Source organism: Canis lupus, chromosome 38 (assembly GCF_048164855.1).
Source record: "Canis lupus baileyi chromosome 38, mCanLup2.hap1, whole genome shotgun sequence".
NCBI lineage: Eukaryota > Metazoa > Chordata > Mammalia > Carnivora > Canidae > Canis > Canis lupus.
In genome coordinates this window covers 15,266,058-15,289,592 of record NC_132875.1, presented here as the reverse complement: position 1 = coordinate 15,289,592, position 23,535 = coordinate 15,266,058, and positions in this window count along the sequence as shown.

Genomic DNA, 23,535 nt, shown 5'->3' with positions numbered 1-23,535 from the left:
TAGTTTTATACGCATATAAGAGTTCCACAGATTCTCAAGCTGACTCTCTGATGAGCCCAGAGCCAGAGGTGGGACTCAGTCTCATGATCCTGAGATCATGACCTGAGCCAAAATCAAGGGTCAGACCCTTAACCTACTGAGCCACAGAGATGCCCCTAGAGTCAAAACTACATGGGACAAAAGAAAAATTGCCAAATTTAGTAACAGCATCACTGCCACCACCAATTACAAAACAATGAGGGTGATAGAATGTGTTCTCTGGACCTGGTATAGTGTTAAACATTTTCAAATATATTAGCTCATTTAGTCCTTACAAATATTCTCTGAAGCCAATTCGATTTTAATTTCCATTTTACAGATAAGAAAACTCAAATTTTGAGTATTTGTCAAGTTCACACAGCAAGTAAGCAGTAGAACTACAATCCAAAGTCAGACAGTGCTGGCTGGCCCGCTTACTCACTGCCACCCTGAATATTTAGACTATATGTGATAGAAAGACAGATTTATTGGAATGCCATGAGAATGACTTCATCAATTTTTAGTGAGATATTCTTCTCAATACACTAGATATATTAAAAAAAAAAAACATTGTAATGGAATGACTTTTGTTCTCGTAAGCAGAGATGAACTGATACTTAAGGTATGTTCCAGCCACTGGTATGGAGGATTGATGAAGATGTCAGTTAGTAAAGAACAGGTCCACCAGCAAAACATTTAATAAAGTGTTTCTCCTTGAATGTTATGATGGTATCATGCCTTTAGAAAAAGAAGATTGATGTGAAAACAATATCACTCTTTATACTTCCTAAACAAGAACTTTCTATGATGAACACATTTATCCTATCAAAAAAAAAAAAAAAAAGTTTCTTACCTCAGTATAAAAGGCCTGAAAGGAATGTATGGTATTATGATTCTAATATGAATAGATGATATTAATTAAGTGCATATTATTAGTCTACGCTTTTTAAAACAACTTTACATTTATAACTCTGTAATTTTTATAATAGTACTATAATCCAACATTTTAATTAGTCCAGTTTTCAGGGGAGGAAACTGAGACACAGAAAGGTTAAGTAATAATACTTATAATAAGTGGCAGCCCTGGATTAAAAGATCTATTCATCCATAATCTTATTGAGAACAGTTTAAGTGCAATACCAAGCATATCTGTCTAGATAAAATACCCTTCAAAGAACTTTCAAAAGTAGTAAAGCCTGCATATTGCCTAAGTTTGAATCAACATGTTACTGACTCCAAAGTTTCAACTTTTAGGATTTTCTGTACATTGCAATATTCAAGTTCTGTATCTTTTCTTGTGTCTACATTCAATTTTTGTCATGAGTCTTGTTAAAAGGAAAAAAGTTCCCTCAATTTCAAAAGAATAATCACTAAAGGTTTTTACGAGAAATTCCCATTAAAATCTGTGTCAATTTATCCATTATTTTTATGCCCTTAGATTACATTTTTGTGTCATTCCATTATTAAAAAGATTACTGACTGCTATATGCTCTTTAAGCAGTATCAATTATACAATCAATTAAACAGTAGAAATTATAGGGAGAAATAACTCTTATAAGACAGTCACATTTCTTTACAATTGGAAAATTAGTCTAACAATAAAAGAACATACTGTACTTCATAAATTTTCATTGCACTTTTTTCTGTCCTGTTATTCATGTGTTTAGACAGTATGCTAAAATGTGCTCGATCCATTCAGCCATGGAGCAAAACTGTATTTCCAGCCTTGAGTTATTGTGCTCTCTGAGGAGATGGGACACTTTTACTTTGCAAGGTAATCATTTGTTGGGACTATGTTTTTAGACTTATTATATTCCATAATAATGGATCATTTTATATTGAGGAATTGATGGACTATTTTCTAGTGATTCATTAGGGACTGCCTGCAAATGACAAATAAAACCAATCAAACATAATTGCAGATGGAATACTACATCTGAATTTCAGATATATGCATGGTGTTGGCATGAGCATTCGAAATAGCCTAGGTTCTTTATGTTCAGGTAGCTATAACTGCCTCAATAACTATCTGTTTTTATGGCAAACAAAGACATGAAATGAGAAGCTTCATAATTAAAATGCCTAACCATCCAAATGATTTCAGAATTTTACTCAATGCATTACATTTTCTCTGTAAATTTATTGAAAAAAAGACAATAATAGAATTAAATATGAAGAACTGAAAAATGATCCAGAGTCTCAGCTTTAAGAAATCTATGAAACCACATTGAATTAACTAGCAATCTATGAAAAGGTTTTCATGTATTATTGAGTAGAAAAGTTGTCAGGCACATACAACTTATGAAAAAAAGAAAAACTCCTAAAATTGGTGAAAATATCCTCAGAAACAAAATATCACATCAAAATTATCAGTCAGAGCTATTTCTGTAACATTTCTATACAGAGGTTCCTTCAGATAATATACGAACACTGTATTTCAAAAATGCTGGGATCCCTGGGTGGCGCAGCGGTTTGGCGCCTGCCTTTGGCCCAGGGCGCGATCCTGGAGACCAGGGATCGAATCCCACGTCGGGCTCCCGGTGCATGGAGCCTGCTTCTCCCTCTGCCTATGTCTCTGCCTCTCTCTCTCTGTGACTATCATAAATAAATAAAAATTAAAAAACAAAAACAAAAATGCTGACTGTAATGGGTCTTTGTAGTCAGAACAGAAACTATCAAAACTTGTATTAATAGCTTATTTTTTTTGTATTAATAGCTTATATAGTCACATACGGCGTATCTTTGGAGGATTAGAAGGTACTAGAGGAGTAGTATCTACCATGAGAAAGCATTTCTTATTGTAAAATATAATTCCTAACATCAATTTAATTTTAAGACACAAATGCATCAAAAATAGTGCAAATACATGAAATGAATCAGTGTCAGTATAATTATGTGAAAATAATAGCAAAATCTTTTTGGATGGAGACTGACTCATGGCATAAAATAACAACATGTCAGAGTTGAATTGGAAAATCTCTCCTATTATACATGAAATATTCTGAAAACATAGACACTTTAAAAATTAGAAGTAACTTTATCATTCTGTGATTTGCACATTATAATTATGTCTTTAAATATGAAATCTTATAACATTGTCTAGCTGTATAAACCTAATTGTGGTCATTAGTTGTCCATGAAATACCAAATGTATGAATAAACATAGATTTTCATTGCATTTGTGTATATATATATTTTTAAGTACCAGGGTGGTATGTGTTTCAATGAATGATGGCAAGGAACACAGAGTCTGCACCAAATGAATGCCTCCCATTGATGTGATACACTGGACACTATAAACCCCCAATATCCAAACAATATTTTAGAGGGAAAAAAATGATTTTAAAAATACATAGATATGTAAATTTAGAGGAGGGATTGTAACACATTCTTTTACAGGAGTAAGACAATTTGAGAATAACATGAGAATATACTTTTGTCAGCATATATTTCAGTCAGTAAATAAAGACCCCAACATGATTATTTACATACTCACAGGTAAAGGTATAAATTGATTTAACTGTAGAAGGGATTCGAAAAATGAATGTGAGAGGGATATGGTCCTGTCCCGGGGCTTTAATAAAACCACCACTTTGCACCAAAGAGGTCTCAAGAATTCTTTCTTGGTCGTAGGCTCCAGACCTCACCTATATTCCAAAACTTCATCAAAACAATTACAAATATAGGAATTTTCCTTATAAAGCAATAAATACAAATGGTGAGTGAATTTTTCTTACAAGCTGGTAAGTGAAAAGTGGATTTAATTAGGAAGAAATTCAAAACTGTAAAGAAATTACTTTAGAAATTTTAAAGGAAAAAAAAAGAAATTTTAAAGGAATTTATGAGGATTATAAAAGTGCATACATTTAATGATGCCAGTGTTTTAGAATGCAAACTTATATTGAAAAATATATTATTCACATTTTTCTTTATGTAGTTGTACTATTAATGTATTTTTACTTTTAGCTTCTGAGTGTAAGAGCCTACAAGATGGCTTCCAAACATCCCTGCATCCTGGTATTCACACCCTGGAGTCCTTTCCCCTGTTACAGAATTTTGGCCCATGTGACAAGTAGAATATGGCAGAAATTGATAGGGGAACAGAGGCCTAGCTGAGGACAAAGCATAGTGACAAGTCCTTGAAACAGGCAGAGTAACATTCCTCTATGGACTCAACTGCCTCGATGTTCATACTTTGCTAACATCGAGGCAGTTTTGATAAGCAAAAAAGGCGATCTTAGCCCAACCCGCAGGAACCTGTAAGTCTACTTTAACATATAAAAATTCCTTTAGAAATTTCCTTTATCTCTACCCCCCAAGATACATGTTGGCAATCATCCCCCAAGTACATGGCCCACCGATATACATCTGAAGGGTCTCATGACTCAGGTTTTATTAGACGGTAATAAGTGACCTTTTCCCAACAATAGATTGCCCCCTCAAGGTCCTGGAAACCTTGCTCCCAAAATTCCTTGGAGAGTAGGCTATCCCCAAACCCCTCCCAAATCCCAGGTATATAGTCAGCTACCCCTCACAGGCCAGGGGCAGCAGCTCTTCCTGTCAATGGTCCTGTCCCTGTGCTTTAATAAAACCACCATTTTGTACCAAAGATGTCTCGAGAATTCTGTCTTGGTTGTCGGCTCCAGACCTCACCCCAACAAACCTCACCTATATTACAAAATTTCATCAGAAATGATGGTATGTATGCCAATCACTCTTGAGATCACTTTATTTTTTTATTTTTTTAATTTAATTTAAATTCAACTTGCCAACATATAATATAGCATCCAGCACTCATCATTGAGATTACTTTATTGTTTCGGTTGCTTTCTCTCTGGGAGCAAGTGTGCCCTAGGGGAAGCCAGCTGCCGTATTATGTGCAGCCCTATGGAAACATCTACATTGAGGAAAACTGAGGCATCCCCTCAGGAAAAACTGAATCTTCTGCCTATAGTCAGATGAGTGAATGTGGAAGTAGGTTGACCAGCCAAGTCACCAGATAATTGCAGTGTCAGCCTACAGCAGAGTGTAACTTCATAAGATCCTGAGTCAGAATTATCTAACTAAAGCACTGTCAGATTCCTAACCCTAAGAAACAATATGATAAAATAAACGCTTATTGTTTTGAGTAGCTAAATTTGGGAGTAATTTGTTATGTAGCAAGAGATTATACAAGGAGAAAAGTAATTTTAATCAGGCGAGGAAGAAAAAGGTTAAGAGAAAAAAGGGAAATGCATAATTACATAAAATCTTATTGCATGTGAATGCACATTCACATTCCAATTTTCCTAAGTAATGTAGCACAATTTAGAGAGACTAGTACAACTTAAAAAAAATAATGTTAAAGAATTATGAATCTATTTCTCAAGTCCTGAAATATTTGTGAATGACACATACTTGCTTGTATGATCCTCCCATATCCTGTCCACATCGCTCTTATAACTGCATCTTGTTTGATATTCACATATTTTATCACTATATATAGTGACATATACCTGTGCCTGCATGTATAAATTCTTATCAGTGTATTACTTTTTGTTTGCTCTGGGATTATATTAAGAAGGTATCATATTCTATGTAGCCTACCTGGATTTGTTATTTTCGCTCACCATCATGTTTCCATGATTCATTCATGTTATTATATCAAATAGTCATTTTCCCTGTGAAGTCATATTCCATAGTGTGAAGATATCAAACTTCCTTTTATTCACTTTTCCAACTGTGGGCATTGAGTCTGTTTCTAGGCTTCATTGTTACAAATGATGCTATTATAAGCATTTTTATACATGTCTTCTGGTTCATTGCAGCAAGATTGTGTCATTCATATAAAAGTACAATTGCTAGGCCATAGGGTATGGGGGTGCTCAACTTTACAAGATAATGCTGTATTATTAACCATAAAGTTGTATCAGTTAACACTCTCATTACCAAAGAATAAGCGAGCTCAATAATGGAAAACCTCATATTTGGTATTATCAGATTTTTTTTTTTTTTTTTTTTTTTTTAGCAATTTGATGAGTATGAAATGGAATCTTATTGTGGTCTTATTTTGCTCTGATTGATCATTAGGCTGAGGAGACTAAGCATCTCTTTTTATTGTTACTTTTTTTTTTTCCTCTGCTGAGGAATGCCTGCTGTTGTCATTTGCTCATTTTTTTTTTCTGTAGATTTACATGGTACGTTGTTTAAAAAATGATCCTAGCAGTCTCTTACCCTAAAGGCCCTTTGCCACTTCTTCCAACGAGAGTTAGAATCCATGTTTCTTTCCCTCAAGTCTGTGATTTGATTTGGTTAATCTTGAAGTTAATAACTGCCAGTTATTTTACCAGCACAGGATGGGTTTATTCAGGGAACAAAGAGAATTGCAATCTGGGACAAATAAGCTGTGACAAAACTGTAGGCAAGTTCAGGGGGGAAAGGAGAGTTACGCTTTTTTAAGGAGGAAAGGAGTAAAGTTGTTACAAACTAAAAGTCCATTGGAGTAAACTGGGAGTTTGAAGTATGGTGCCTTTTATTGGCTGAATTATTGCCAGTGGGGATAAGGAAAGCATCTCTAGTAGAGTAGTAGCCCTGTGCAGGGTCAAGTCCATGTAAGGTCAAGTTCACCTCTTCCGGTTGGGTCTGCAATTGACTATAATATGACAGCTCCCCATTTTAGCAAGGTTTCCTATCATTCATTTCCCCGGCGTGGACAAGTAGAATGAGACAGAAGTGATGCTAAGTGATCCACTAAGTTCTGGAGTAGTTTGTGATTCATCAAAAGATTATTAAAACAGAATTTTTTTATTATATTCCTTACATTTTATAGTCATGTTTCATAAGTTATATATATTGCAAATATTTTTCCACATTTATAGCCTTTTTTTTTTTTACTTTTTAAGATATGTTTGGATGAACGGATGTTTTTGAACTAAATATAACTGTGTTTGAATTTTTTCTTTAATAATGAACAATTTGTATTCAATTTAAGAAATCTACCACCTCTCAATATCAAAAATATATTCATCTATATTTTCTTTGAAACGCTATAAAGATTTCTCTATAGTATTTCAAGTTTTAAGCTATCTGGGTTGAATTATGGATACATGGTGATGGAGGAATTCAATTTCACTTTCTTTCCATATGGATAACAAATGTTTTGCTGCTCATTTTGCCACCTCAGCCCTAAATCAAAGTGGCATATTTGTGTGGATCTATTTCTGGGTTCACTATTCTGTTATATATGTCAATTTGCCTATGCTTATACACTTTTTACACTGTCTGAATCACTATAACTTAAAATAAGTCTCAGGATTTCTAAAAGGCTTTTCTTCCTCCATATTTTTTCTCATTCAGAAAGGTTTAAATTATTTATAGTTCTTTGTTCTTTTATATAATCATTGAATATCTCTAGATCAGTTTGAATATGTAGAGAAGAAATAACATCTCTATGATATACATTCATTGTGTCTACTGACCTGGGGTATTGTTATTGTTATTGTTTTAGAGTTTTAATGATTGTTCAGTAGATTCATAATTTTCTGCACAGATCACAGATAGCACAGGTCTTCTACATCGTTTGTTACAGTAATATCTAGGGATTTATTTTTTTCTTGCTATTTAAACTTCCATAATTGTTGTTAGTAAGCACTAATTTTTTTTGCATACTTTTCTTATTTTGAGCTTCCTTGCTCTCTATCTTCAATTGATACATCTGTATGTTCTTCTCCTTCTCATGTAAATAATCACATTACCTGTAAATGATGATTAAGTGCCCTCTTTCTAATCGTTGTGCTTTTATTTCTCTCTCACCGTTTGCTACATCACCTCCTACGTTGTTGAATGTAAGTAGTGATAATGGGGCCTGTCCCTGTTAGTAAAGAAATTGCCTCTTAAAATACTCACTTAGAGTTACGTTAGTTGAGAACACTTTTTACTTATGTTTATCAGATTAAATAATTTTTTTGTATGCTAAATATTCTATGTCTATGCATTTAAAATTTAAAAAGCAGATGCCAAATTTTATCTCTTTTTCTTTTTTTTAATGAGATGACATGGAAACTTTCCTGCAGTTCAGTAATTGCCTCGACAATCCTTTGATTTTTTTATTGTAACAAGTTTTTTTCTCAAATTTACAAATTTCCACTTCCAGTCTTATTTCCAAATCTGTTTTTCCTACATATTGTCTGTTGAATGTTTAAGTAACTACATAATTTGTTTATTTAAACATCTTCTACATAGATATCATCTATTCTGTGAGTGACCTTCCAAACACAAATAATCCTTGGAGTTAAAATCTGTTGTTTATTGCTTCTTTTAGAACTTCATTCATGGCTACTGGGATTTTTTTTTTTTTTTTTAATTTTACTTATGGGGGCAGCCCAGGTGGCTCAGCGGTTGAGCACCACCTTCAGTCTAGGATGTGATCCTGGAGTCCTGGGATTGATTCCCACATCGGGCTCCCTACCTGGAGCCTGCTTCTCCCTCTGCCTGTCTCTCATATATAAATAAATAAAATCTAAAAAAAAAAAAAATTATTTATGTATTTGAGACAGAGAGAGAGAGAGAGAGAGAGAGAGAGGAAGAGAGAATAAGAAAGCATGGATGGGCACAGAGAGAGGGAGAAGCAGATTCCCCACTGAGCCAGAAGCTCTACGGGGGGCTCATCCCAGGATTCTGAGTTGAAGGCAGACTCTTAATTGACTGAGTCACCGAGACTTCTGGGATTCTTGAGTGCTTGTCCATCTGTGGTTATGATGGTATTGCCTTAAGTAAATCTGTATGGGTTTTGGATCTCGATCTGAAGATTTTTTCAGAGAAAGTTTGCTTCAACTGCTGACCTATTAAATGGTTATCTCAGGTTCGGTTTCTCTAACCTTTTGCTATTCCAACCTTCTGTAGATTTGGTGCTGGGGCCTGGGGCAACCCTATGCCTCCTGGATGCTTATGAATCCTGGAAGGCACCCTACAGCTTTCAGTCCCCTTATCACTCAAGCCTGGGTTACTAGCCTATGATATCTTCTTTACTGGCTGCCTTGTCTCTTGGTTGTCTTGCTCCATGCTCTCGGATGCCTCACATCTGGATGCTTTTGTTTGTTTGAAGACTTTCCTTATTTTTAAGAACTTTAAATGGATTTTTAAAGGCTGACAGGTGCTAATGGAAGAGAATTGAAGAGGGAGCATTGCTAGTGCAATGCAACTTTGCAAGCAAAGTTTGGAGAGTGCACAATTTTAACAAGTTATTACTCATCTTAAAACAAGAAAATGTGTTTGTCATTGATGCCGTATGGCCATTGATGATGGTGAGGGGATTCAAGTCTTAGTAGTTATAGATATGAAATGACAGAAGCTCTGTCTTAATAAATGCTATATACTTTTGGGAGGAGAGAGAAAAAGAAAAAAATTGGCTGGTCACATGACAAAATTTTCATCTAGATGTGATACATATCATGTCAACTCAGATTCCATTGGTAAAATAAAATCAGATGGGAACAGTTAAAGTGGGTAGGAATGTCCCATGTTTCTAAAGTGATAACACTACATATTTGTGAATAATCCTAATGGATAGATTATTCTGTCCTACGATAAACAAAAAATACTCATGCATAATACACTGGCCCCTCTTCAAAAAAGACAATCCAAAACCCGTCACAACTCAACATACTCCATATTCAGGCTCTTGGGAAAATCTTATATCTGGTGTAATTCTGGAGACTTGAAAAAAGCATACAAGTAATACTCTCTCTCTCTACAAACTTAGTAAAAGGTGATAGCTTTGGGGCAGGATAACTACAATAAACCCTCACCTTCTGGAAAAAAAGAAATGGAGCTATACATCAGCCCCTTTTTATAGCAGTATTTAAATTTCAGGAGACAAATATTAGGTGAAACCTCTAATCTCATATACCGAGAGAAGAGAATGTTTTTAGATTAGATTCTAATCCCAGAGAATAGCATTTTAGTTCGTTCCCTAAACCAGCCTGTCATCATGCATGTTTCCTTCCCTTTTTATTTTTTAAATGATTTTATTTATTTATTCATGAAAGACACAGAGAGAGAGGCAGAGATATAGGCAGAGGGAGAAGCAGGTTCCCTGAGGGGAGCCTGATGCAGGACTCAATCTCAGGACCCTGAGATCACGCCATGAGCCAAAGGCAGATACTCAACAACTCGGTCATCCAGGTGTCCTGGTTCCTTCTCTTTTTAATTATCTTCTCAGCTCCATCATTAGGGGATGATCATCTTTTAAATTCTGCCCTGCATATAGAAGGTAGAGAGCTCGGGATCCCTGGGTGGCGCAGCGGTTTAGCGCCTGCCTTTGGCCCAGGGCGCGATCCTGGAGACCCGGGATCGAATCCCACGTCGGGCTCCCAGTGCATGGAGCCTGCTTCTCCCTCTGCCTATGTCTCTGCCTCTCTCTCTCTCTCTGTGACTATCATAAATAAATAAAAATTAAAAAAAAAAAAAAAGAAGGTAGAGAGCTCAAGGAAGGGTTTTAAATACTTAACAGTTTCTTAAGTACTGAACATGGTTTCTTTTAAACTAAAATGGTGTTCTTCATGTAGCAGTGCATCTGTCTTAGAAATGTTCTAGGCATATTATTTATTTGATACCAATCAGTTGCATGTACCCATAATTCACTGGGTCATAACCAGATAAATTGCATATAACTTGAGCATATGAGATTTCCCTAGGAAAGCCACACTTTTCTTTTCCTTTAAACATTTATTTTACCAAAAAGAAAAAATTTCTGGGGAACATATTAACCCAGTCAGTGCTTTTAAACCTGGGTGTGGACAGCTATACTTTTTATTTTATCCTTAACAAGAGGCTAGGATAAGTCTTGGTGGCTAAAAACATTTCTAAATTATATCTTTGACTAGACATCCATATTGTTTGTGGCCACTCTCCTGCAATGATGGCAGAGCTGAGTAGTTGCAACAGGGACCATATGGCCCACAAAACCCAAAACAAACACTTACCTACCATCTAGTCTTTTATTAAAAAAAAAAAAAAAAAAAAGGAAGGAAGGAAGGAGAAAAAAAGTTTGCCAACCCTGTTCTAGAGCTATAAGCTCATTATAGAGAAGTCGTTTACCACATTTTTGCCACTGCATTACATGAGTAGCTCTGATAGCTTCCCATTCCATTTACTCCCAAACTCCATTAACACTTAACCTCACCATTATCTGATTGATTCCAAAAGCCCTGTCATATATTTGAGGTTATTTGCAAATTACTTTTGGTTCTAATTTACCTGCCATCTGAAAGAGGCCAAGGTAGCTATGGGAACAATCAATCCCAAAATTCTTTGTGGCATGAAACAATGAAGTTTATTCTTTCTTCATGCTACATCTCTCAGTGGTTGTAACGGAAACTCTTTCAGTCTTTATTCAGAGACACAGACTAATGTAGGCCCCATCTTGATGCATGCTTCTAGGTTAAGAATACAAACACAGAGGAAACGTGACTACGTGACTACAGTAAAAAGCAAACTGGTTCTTCAAATTTCTGCCAATAGCTATATCTATCTTCTTTTCCATTGCATTGGTTAGAGTAAGTCAAAGTCCATACCTGAGTTAAAATGGTAGAGAGGAGTGATCCTATTGTGTGACTGAATGATAGTGATTCACATTAGCAAACAGCCTCTAGGATTAACATAGCTGGGGAGCAAAAAGGCACTGCAATGACAATATTATTACCTAGAGCAACATAGGAATGGACCCGTTGATTAAAAAGCAAGTATACAAAAAACAAAACCAAACAAACAAAAAAAGCAAGCACACAGGCACACACAAACATGTAATAAAAGGTAACAGCTGAATCTCTGGAAGGTCTACAAAATGCTTTTCTTTGATTAGCTGCTATTTTAAATAAGAAATGGAAGAAGATAAGACAGCTTTACCATAAGCTAAAATTCTCTTAGGTTTTAAATTAGAAAAGTGATGTTCATGTTATATTCCTAATTCAATACCTTGTTAACAAAAAAGGAGAAATTAGAGAGACAACCTTTTTTGAAGACAGCTACATGAATATAATTTCCTACTACTTTACCCATGAAATGTAAGACACTTGAGGGGCTTGGGGAATGCTCCAATTAATCTTAACCTATATAATATTAAAAAGGATCTCTCTGAATTTGGTAAATTATTATCTTTTTGATTACACTCAATCATATTTCATTTAGGGAGGTCAAAATAGCAACCCATCAACTAAATTGAACCTTAATTAATGATAATCATAGCTTAAATTTCCTCTCCCTAACAGAAGCTCTCATTATAAAAAAGGATGGTTTTGTATTACTGAAATGGCTCACATGATTTTTTTATTTCAAAAAGAAAAGCAATTATATATTTGACCAGTTATTTTTTTTATATCTGTAATCCATTAATTTGTCTTTTTGATTTTTTCTCATTTATATTCCAAATTATCTGCAATTAACAATAAGTTTGCAATTACACACTTTATTAAATATGAAGTTATTCAGGAGTTAGGTAATAAATTTCTAGTAAATGCTCTATAGATAGGATTATAACTATGGGTCACATTTATATATGTCCAAAGACTGAAAAAAATCAAAGGAAGATAGACAAAAATATTATGCAGTTTTATAATATAAACTGAATTTTGTGCAATGTATCTATTTCTGTTTTTTTTTTTTTTCTCTTCATTGCTGGTCATATTTCATTGACTCTGCATATTATATATGTATGTATATTTCTTAAAGATCTATTTATTTATTTGGGGGGAAGGGAGAGGGAGACAGAAACCTTAGCAGACTCTGCACTGAATGTGGAGCCTGGTGTGGGGCCTGATCTTAAGACCCTGAGATCACGACTTGAGCTGAAACCCAGAGTCAAAGGCTTAACAGACTGCACCATGCTGGAGCCTCAATGTATTTTTAAGATAGAAAGGATACTATGAGTAAAAGAACCACAGAGCCTCAAGAGAAGGGGTTACCTTTGAAAAGTGTTCTTTTTTTTCTCTGCCAGGCAGATAGGTGAGGTTTATTCACCTCATTCCACTCAGACATTTGTTGGCCTGGAGCTCATTTATATTTTGCAAGACTTCCTCTACACCATCTAGACCTGGTTGGCATGTGGCCATATAATCTTTTTTTTAAGATTTTATTTATTTATTCATGAGAGAGAGGCAGAGGCATAAGCAGAGGGGAGAAGCAGGCTCCCTGTGGGAGCCCAATGTGGGACTCAATCCCAAGACCCTGGGGTCACACCCTGAGCCAAAGGTAGATGCTAAACCACTGAGCCACCCAGGCATCCTGTGGCTGTCCAATTTCTGAATGAGGACATGGCATGTCTCCATCTCTATAGCACTAAAAGATTGTGGAAGATCTGTCCTTCAGGGGTCCTTTAGATTTAAACTAGTGTATATCTAAACTAGTATATATCTCAGAAGGTACAAAGTCAATGAGTAATATAAGTGAAAGAATTTTATATAGTATGTTTTATTTAGAAAGGATGCTCATTTATTGAGAAATTTTCAGCAAATAGCATCTGTGCTTAATACTTAGGTGTTATGCAAAATTTAACACCTCTTTTTTCTATTTTGCGTCAGATCCTCCTGTTACATATATGTGGGATGATTTTTAGCTATTTATAATTGCACTTTTGCATTTTAAATCAAGGAGTATTTTAATAGCATGTAGGGGAAAGAGTATAACAAAAAGAGCCAGCTGTTGGCCTTTCAATTAAGAAAACAATAAGCTTCAACATAGTGACAAAGAACCAACAATCCAATCACAACAAAGCAGCAAACAAAGCAAAAACTGTAACAGATGCTGTTTTCAATATTATCAAACACTCTATATAGAAGAAACTCCCTTGAAAATTTGGCAGTGCGAACATGCCAATTTTTGATTAATTCAGATTTTCCTCACCTCTCAAGAGCTCAACTAGAAAACCTACTTGCCCCTGTGGTGCTAGAAGTAGAAGCAATGATCAAGCAATTCGAAAGAAATAAAACTTTGAGCCCAGATGGCTATAGAACAAACTGTAAAACTTCCAAGGAAAGTTTAAGTGTGCTCATTAAAAGGCCCTACTTGCCATAAGATGAAACAACATTTTACTACCTACCCAGCAAACAGTAACTTTGAATGTAATCTCTAATGCTTTTTTATTTCTGCCTACTTAGTAGGCTCAATATGATTCTATAGTAACAATTCTGGTGGAAAGGTTCACCAATGTTCCTTCCTTTAAATGCATTGTCTTCCAACATGTTGCAATATGTGTGTGTGTGACTATTTAAAGATCTAATTAGAGTTAAGGTTACTTGTTGGAGAGAAATGTACATTTGAACTTGGAAAGTTTTGTGTAAAATTGCAGAGAATTTTCTGAACCTTAAAATTAATAGCTGGCCTTTAAAAAAGCAAATTCTTAAAGTTAAAAAGAAAACTCCTTTATAGACCCCATGTGGATATGAGAACTTATTATGATATAAAAGTCATATTTTAAAACAGAAAAGAAAGAATGTTCAACAATGTTAGAAAATGTTTAGAGAAGTATATCCATTAAATCCCTACCTCACACTATCTCCAAATCATTCTTTTTTTTAATATAATAATTTTTTTAAAAAGATTTATTTATTTATTTATTCATGATAGACAGAGAGAGAGAGAGAGAGGCATAGACACAGGCAGAGGGAGAAGCAGGCTCCATGCACCGGGAGCCCGACGCAGGACTCGATCCTGGGACTCCAGGATTGTACCCTGGGCCAAAGGCAGGCGCTAAACCACTGCACCACCCAGGGATCCCCTCCAAATCATTCTTGATGTATTAAAGACCATAAGTAGTTTTACAAAAAATAAAAAATAAATAAACAAAGGGAAATATGGGAGACCAAATTTATGCCCTTGGACTAGGGGAAGATTTTTTTTCAAGAACACATAAAAAACTAAAGCCATGGGGAAAATATAATGAATCTAAATATATCAAAATTATAAACCTCCTCACAGGAAAAAAAATAACTGCAAATAGATTTTAAGGATTCTCAGCCTTCAAGGAGAAAATTTGGCAATATTGTAATAGCCAAATAATATCCAGAATATAATGATAATAAAACTATTATTTTCAAATAAAAAAGGAAATAGTTTTAACAGTCATTTCACAGATATGTAAATAGAAATGAGAATTAAGGATATGAAAAGATGATTCCGCTAATTATTAGGAAAACAAAATTAAAACATCAACGAAAAAGCATCAAATTGTCAAATCATAGGAGTTAAAAATATATTGACTATTAGTATATGTATATATATATATATATATATATATGAAGAAAAGGAAATCTTAAATGTGGCTAATGGGATTACGTATTAGCAGAGGCATTTGAGAGATCTATTTTGTGGTGGTTATAAAATTAAGAAGAATGTCCATGTCATGACTTAGAAATTCTGTTAGTGGGATCTCCACTAGAGAAACTTTGCATACTTCTCTGATACTTGTATAAAGATGCACATTGCACCATATTTTCTAATAATGACAGGCCTAAAGTCAATCTAAATGTCTATAGACTGAGGAAATGTGGCATAAACTATGAATCAATCTATGCTTCAGCTAGAAAATGGAGGTAGGTTCATATTACTGGACATAGATGGATCTTTGATATGTATTAAGTAAAAGAACAAATTACAGAAGATCGCACATAATACCATTTAGGTAAAAAAAGTCAAATAAGCTTTGGAAGAAATAATTACTCAGTAATATTTTAATCTTTGTAAGGAAAATATGTTCTTATATAACTTGTTCAATTAAAATATTACATTTTATGTAAAGCTTATTACAGATTTCAGGAAGTTTAGAAGGACAATGTACAGTAATATAAACATTTACCGTGAACCCTAAAATGGTACACACTTGAAACACTTTTACTTTTAGAAGGTTTAACATGCACCTGGCACCATGTTACAAGCTAAACAAATGCATAACTTAACAACTCTAGGAGTTAAGACCTCATTTTACAGATGAAAAAATTAATACTTGGGGGTTTGAATAACTTGTACAAGTTATTCACAGAAAGTCAATAATAGGGCTAAGATATTGGGATGCCTGGATGGCTCAGTGGTTGAGTGTCTGCCTTTGGCCCAGGGCGTGATCCTGGAGTCCCAGGATCAAGTCCCACATCAGGCTCCCTTCGTGGAGGCTGCTTCTCCCTCTGCCTGTGTCTCTGCCTCTCCTCTCTCTGTCTCTCATGAATAAATAAAATCTTAAAAAAAATAGGGCTAAGATACAAATCTAGGTTTGTCTAATTCTTAATTAAACGTGGTTGCTGGCATCTAGCAGGTCTGTGCGAATAAAGAATTATGCTTGGAAATTAAGTTCATTTTCAATTTATAATAATTTTTGAGAGCTAGAAATAGATTATTTGAAAATGTCATAGGCAAAGTTTAAAAAGTTACAGGTAAGGGGTTCCTGAGTGGCTCCAGAAGTTGGTTAAGCATCTGCCTTCAGCTCAGTTCATGATCCTGGGGTCCCAGAATCGAGCCCTGAATCGGGCTCTCTGCTCAGCCAGGATCCTGCTTCTCCCTCTGCTGCATCTCTTGCCTGTGCTCTCTCTCACTGTCAAATAAATAAATAGGATATTTAATAAATAAAAATTAAAAAATCACAGGTGAGAAATGTGTGAAAAATAGAAAGAAAATATGAATTGAGAAAGATAATATAATATAGTCAGGTCTTGAAAAAGTTTATGTACATTTAACTCTTTATTAAATATTCTAAAAGTAGATAAGCCAAGCTATTGTTAATATCATTCAATCTAATAATTCATGATATTGCTAATATCATTCATTAGTAATTCTACTAATATATTACTCAGGAAAAATCCTTTAAGACAAGTATTTCATTATATATATATATATATATATATATATATATATATATATATATTTAGAGTATATGTAAAATAACTCTCCCAACAAATTAAAAATAGTTATGATAATAATAAGGACAAAAGTATATGAAACATAAATGAAAGAAAAAACTAATGAAAATAATATTTAGACATAGGCTGCTATGAAAAATAAAATGATTAGGTATATGGAATTTTCATTTCTGTAGGTTTGAAACAGTTGAATACCAATTATTTCACATGGTTCTAGCTAATAATTTAAAAACTGTCCACATACTGCTTTTAAATCATCTATTCCTCTCTTTAGAGATATTCTGATTGCTCAATGACTATTTGCTATATTTTGTTCATTTTAAATTATGAATTCTTAAAGAATCTAAAAATTATAAAAGAACAATCCATTTTAAGAAGAAATTCTCTCAAGAATATTGACATAAAACTAGGGTCAATTTTAAAGAGGCAATCTAAAATAAGTAAAAAATTCGAGGATCTAAAATTTCATGAAACAAGGACAAAAATTATTCATCAGCATAATAAAGTCAAAGAATTTGAGATAGCAAAATTAGAATTCCTATTAGCAAATATTAGATATTTTAAACAGTATTACTCATATATAGAATTTTTAATGAAAGTTCTATGATATTCTGAGAAATACAGTATTTACAGAAAACAGTATTTCCTAGGTAACAGTTGATTCATAAAAATTACATATATAAACACTTAATATATAATTTTTGAACATTTATCATAAGTTAGAAATTCTGCTGAGCACTGCAAAACAGCTTTGAATAAGACAGAATGCATGTTTGATGTGATTTATGATCATTTTATCAAGAGATCATACAACCCAACTTTACTCTTGTATTGTCAAGCCACACTTACTTAATACAGTTAGTTTAGGTCAGACTTGGTCAGGTTAACAGCTTGTTTCCTCAGTGATTACCCATCCTGACTCTATAACCACAGTGACTATTATTTACTGAGTCACATGATTGATATCCATCCACTAATATCAACCTCTAACCTCAGTGTCAGGGCCAAAGCGTTGTTAAACATTTTAAATCTAGATTCCAGACTCAAATCTGGACATGAGAATCAAGACTCATTCTCCGCATCCATGTACTTTTTCAACAATCCTCAGAAATTACTTTCTGAAGCCAGTGAAAACTATCAAGAAGGCAGTTGTGAACTAGCATATAATAACATCCTGTAATAGTTTAACACATTTACAAAAACATAATTATGAAATTCATAATTTTCAGAGATTTTTATCATATATTTTGACGTGGCAAAGTCATATTTTATTAATAGACCTCAGTATCTTTTTTCACTCTGTAAAAGTTAAAAGCCAATAGACAAATTAATGTTTAGCAATTAATATCTCAGTGTATTATGTTATTTGGAAATGAGTTAGATATTCAGCAAACACTTATTTAGTTTAACTTAATATAAACATATTTATATCTGCTTAAATTACTTGTTTTTAGCCAATTATGATCAGGTTAGATATCAAACAGCTAACATCATCTTGTTATTATTTTGTTGACAATTTGTAACATAGAGATAGCAAGAGCTTATTTGCCTAGTAAACCAAGGTAGAAAAAGTTGTACATTTGCATTGCAATTAATGCTGACAACTCTGAAGACAAGCCTGTTTTATAAAACCAATAAACTTAAAGGAGCTTTATATATGAACGATAATCCTGGATCATGTGAACTTAAAAATCATTTGGATTAGTTTCTATATTTCTGAAAGTTTTAGAAATACCGAATTTATGTAAGTGCTCAATTTTCTTTAAGCCTATTAATAGAACTCTTTTAAAACTATCACATATGGAGGTGCCTGGGGCGGGGGTGTGTGTGTGGGGTGGTATGTTAGGCAGCTAACTCATGGTTTGGGTTCAGGTCATGGTCTCAGCGTTCTGAGATCAAGCCTCTGCCTGGTTCTGAGCCCAGTGAGGTCTCTTCCTCTGCCCCTTTCCCCATGCTCACTCACTCTCAAATAAATAAAAGAGATCTTAAAAAAAAATAAAACTATCACATATACATATTGTACATATTATACATATACATACACAGAGAGATATGCATATACACAGAGAGATAAACAGAGATCTTATAACTTTCATTTTAAAATTTTAGCTACATCTCAGGTACATAATACAAAATTAAAAGAAAAAGCTGACTCTGAATTGTGTTTCTGACAGATGTACTAAATTAAGGTTACCTGCTCAAATGGCCAAAGGGTTTTATCAAAGATTCAAATTCAAAGCCTAACAGGAAGCTCTAAAGCATGAAGTCACAGGATGGGTATCAATTGAAAAATGAGGAAATTATTTACCCTTGCCTATGATTAGTTATTATAACAGAGGTTTCTAGACAGCGAGGGATTGTTTAAAAGTGATTATCTCTACCATGTTTAGGAAGATGACAAGTTTCTTTTTTGGTTGACAGAAGCATTTATAAGAAATAGCCTAGGAAATTTCCTTATGTTCATGAAATAAGATAGACTTAGTTTTGCTTATGTGGTTTAAATAGTTTTAGCTGCTCAGAAAATTCTCAAATCTGGTCTTCATTTTGTATTTAGTTTTTTTTTTTTTTTTTTTTTGTATTTAGTTTTAATGAAATAAAATCTATTTATCTGGGGCAACTGGGTGACTCAGTTGGTTAAGCATCTGCCTTCATCTCAGATCATGATCCCAAGTGTCTTGGGATCGATCACAAACATCAGGCTTCCTGCCCAGTAGAGAGTCTGCTCCCTGTGTCCCTCTCCCCATTTGTGCTCTCTCTTACTCGCTCTTTCTCTCTCTCTTTCAAATACACAAATAAAATATTTAAAAAATTATAAAATATTATGCAGCAATTAAGAACCATACATTGAATTTATATGTATTTTACATAAAGATATGTCCATGAAATCCATGTAAATTTGACTGCAAATGAGAGAGAACGTAATAAATGGTTTAAAAAGGTAGACATTTTAAAAAACAATTACCCAACAACATAAAAAAGATTTAGAAAGTAGAAACGTACTTCTCTCACCTACAGATAGGGATTGCACGGATGGTAGTGAAGTCCCAATATCTTCAGAGATCCTTGTACTTTTAATCTTATTGTTCTAGGCTGCCTTTTCCCATATGGTCAAAATGTCTGCTTATGATTAAGAGGAAGATCCGTATTAAGCCAGCAGGAAGAACAAGGGAAAGAGAAGTGTGCATCTTCTCTCTACACCACTTCTTGAAGTGTGGTCTTTAAATCACCAGCATGAGCTTCACCTAGATATTATATGAAATGCAAATTTTCAGGTCTCATCCCAGATTTATTGCATCAGAAACTCTAGGGCAGCCAGGGTGGCTCAGCAGTTTAGTGCCTGCCTTCAGCCCAGGGCCTGATCCTGGAGACCTGGGATCGAGTCCCACATCAGATTCCCTGCATGGAGCCTGTTTCTCCCTCTGCCTGTGTCTCTGCCTCTCTCTGTGTCTCTCATGAAGAAGAAGAAAAAAAATTACAAAGAAACTCTAGGGATGGGGCCCAATATTTTGATTTACCAAGCCTTTCAGGTGATTCTAATACAGCTAGTTTTCCAACATTTTAAAGATATTCCTGGGAACTTTAATACAACACTTATGCCACATTGTAGTCATTCAGTTTGGCTGCAACGAAATGCAAATCAGGATAGAACAAATAAAATGTAAGTTAGGCATCCATAAGAAAGGCTAAAATCTTACAGTTATATTAAAATAGGAAAAGGGGGGAATGGATACAAGAGACAATGAACAGTTTCTGCTACATCCACAATAGATTGTCAGTAAATTGTAAAGCAATTTACAGAAGAAACAATGGCCATATTGTCTATTTATACTCACACAAATTTCACTAAAAATATCAATATATGCTATTCTATTTGTGAGTTTTTGTATATCTGTATGGGAGATGTACATATCCACATGCCTGTAGAGTGAGATTATGGGTTGAGTGGAAGTAGAAAGTGAAGATTTTTGCATATTTTACTTTAGACTTCCATGCATTTCTTTTTCAAAGATCACATGTTACTTTCAACATGAAACAGAAAACAGAAAAAGAAAAATATATAGCCTCAAGAGACTTAATTGATAAATTAACACTTTGAGATGGACAAATATATGTTAATGAAATAAAAATGAACTTGAAAGTACATATCTGAATAACATCCATTTTTGCCATTATGCTTTAGGATGTTATTGAAGAAGTTGGATACCAACTCAATGTTCTGTTGTTTGTATTTCAAACTAGGTTAAGGCCAAAAAGGATGGCATTGCTTCCAGAATTTTTGTAAGAAAAATCATACAAGGATTCATAAGCCCTATACAAAGGAAAAATTAAAATCAGTCAGTTATGTTTCTTGTTAGCAACTATGCAATGTTTTCCAAATTATCTAGGTCAATGGTCTTTGAAGTATGATCCGTGCACCAGCAACAGCAGCATCATCTGGGAACTTGCTAGAAATTCATATTTTTGGGCACCACCACACACCTATTCAATTAGAAATTTTATGGGTGGAGCCCCACAATCTGCCTTTTTAAAAAAAGCACTGCAGGTGATTCCAATGCAAGCTCAAATTTGAGAACCACTGACCTAGATAATTACTTCACCCTTTTGCTTTGTTTCCTTCTGCAAACATGTCAGTAATTGCTATGGAAATGTATTATAATATAGTCAACATGCAATTATCTCTGATATTCAGGGAGCAGAGTGATTTGGACAAGAGAATACCATAGCTAATCCCACATCTCTCTTTAGCTGTCAGTTTCAGACTCCGCCCACCCATACATTTTTTGCCAGAGCCCCTAATGAGAACTGTAATTGACTGACTCATGTTTCAGCTCTTTTTCCCTCCTGCCCACTCTCTGGTGAAGGTGCTAATGAGCAGCGAAATAGCCTGAAGGCAAACAGCAGGAGTAAAAAGGAGGAGAGAGCCCTGTCTCTCTGAATATTTGAAAATATACTATAATATCAAAAACAATTTTTAAAAACCTTCTTCTTCCTGTCTGAAAACTTCTTATTGTGCTAATGTTAAATTCATTTTAAACATTTTCCAGTAAAAAATCTTGAGCTATTATAGTGGTATGACTAGTATTTTCTCAAGAGTGCTGTTTTTCTCTTCAACTATTAGGTGTTTCCCCTTCCTTTAGTCCTGTTTGACCACTAGCAATCTATTTCCCATAACTGCTATCAACAAAGCCTTTCTTATCTTCTCTATAAGCTTTCAACTCTCTGTTCGATTGGCATTGAATGCTAGTCTATCAAACTACATGAAAACAGATGAGAAAAGAAAGGAAGAGTAAAATAACATTAAACACCAAGCCACTATTATAGGTATAATTCAAAAGGTGTTTCAGGATTTGAAACATCAAATAAACCTCAGTTTGAGGGTATTGTTTGCCTTTTCTGTCTGTACTGCTTTCTGAAAAGTGATAGCAAGGAAAAACCCTTCCTTTTAGAAATTCTTTTGTGATTTGGACTAACGAAAAATAAAAACCCATATAGTCAATAAAGTCATAATACTGCCAACCTCTTTTTTCTATATTCTTTTGCATATAATTCAAAAAATAACCCTTCCAAAAACCACCCTAATATCATGATCTCATAAATCTTAAAAGTGGCTGTATGAACTTCCCATCCTGGACATATAATAGTATTGCAAATTATATATCACTTGGTATAGTAGAGAGCCCTGGGTAAGAGAATTGGCATGTTGACCCAATGATATTCATGAGATTGTTCCAGTTATCAGCAGTGTTGCAGAAGCCATGTTCACTATCCCCATTAACAGTGCCATATGAATCCTAATTCTCTTCCTGAAAGGCTGAGCCATGTACCATACTTGATGTGATTTAGCTCATCATTGATCTTTGTTAGATCTTTGTTGAAATCAAAATAAAGCAAACAGAATTACAAAGATGATAGTCATTAGATCGTTGCATAAATGTTTTCAAGTTTTGCCACATAGAAATGTCAACTGGGACACAGAAACAATGAACAAAGTTTCCATGTAAATTATAACTGCATTTATTTAAAAGTACAGTAATTCTAGGGTGCTTGGGTGGCTCAGTCAGTTGAGTGTCTAACTCTTGGTTTCAGCTCAAGTCATGATTTGGGGTTCTGGGATGCAGCGCTGTGTTGGGCTCCGTGATCAGTGCAGACTCTGCTTCAGATTCTCCTCCTCTCCCCCTCTGCTCAGTACCACCCTCCCCCCTTGCTCCTGGTCTCAATCTCTCTCTCTAAAATAAATAAAATCTTTTAAAAAAAAGTACAGTAATTCTTCCCATTCAAAATTGCTCATTTGAGATGCATTTATATAAATGTTCCTGTTAATGCTTAAGACAAACTTGAAATTTTTAAAAACTAAAATGGTTTAAAAATTATGTCCAATAGTTCTCAATGTTTTCAAAGCCTTAGCTGTTGGAATTGAATTTCAATTCTAATAGACCCAAAAATATTTGAGGAAGATTCTGGTGAATAAGTAATCAAGCCTCAATAGAAGTGAAGCATGATAGCACAAAAGAGAAAGATGTTCTATGGTGGCTGTGTAAACAGAAGCTGAAGACAATTCCATATTTTGGTCTTTATCAGAATTAAGGGAATTAGTTATGATCCATGTTTTTATTAGTTCCAAGAATTGTCCTATTTACCC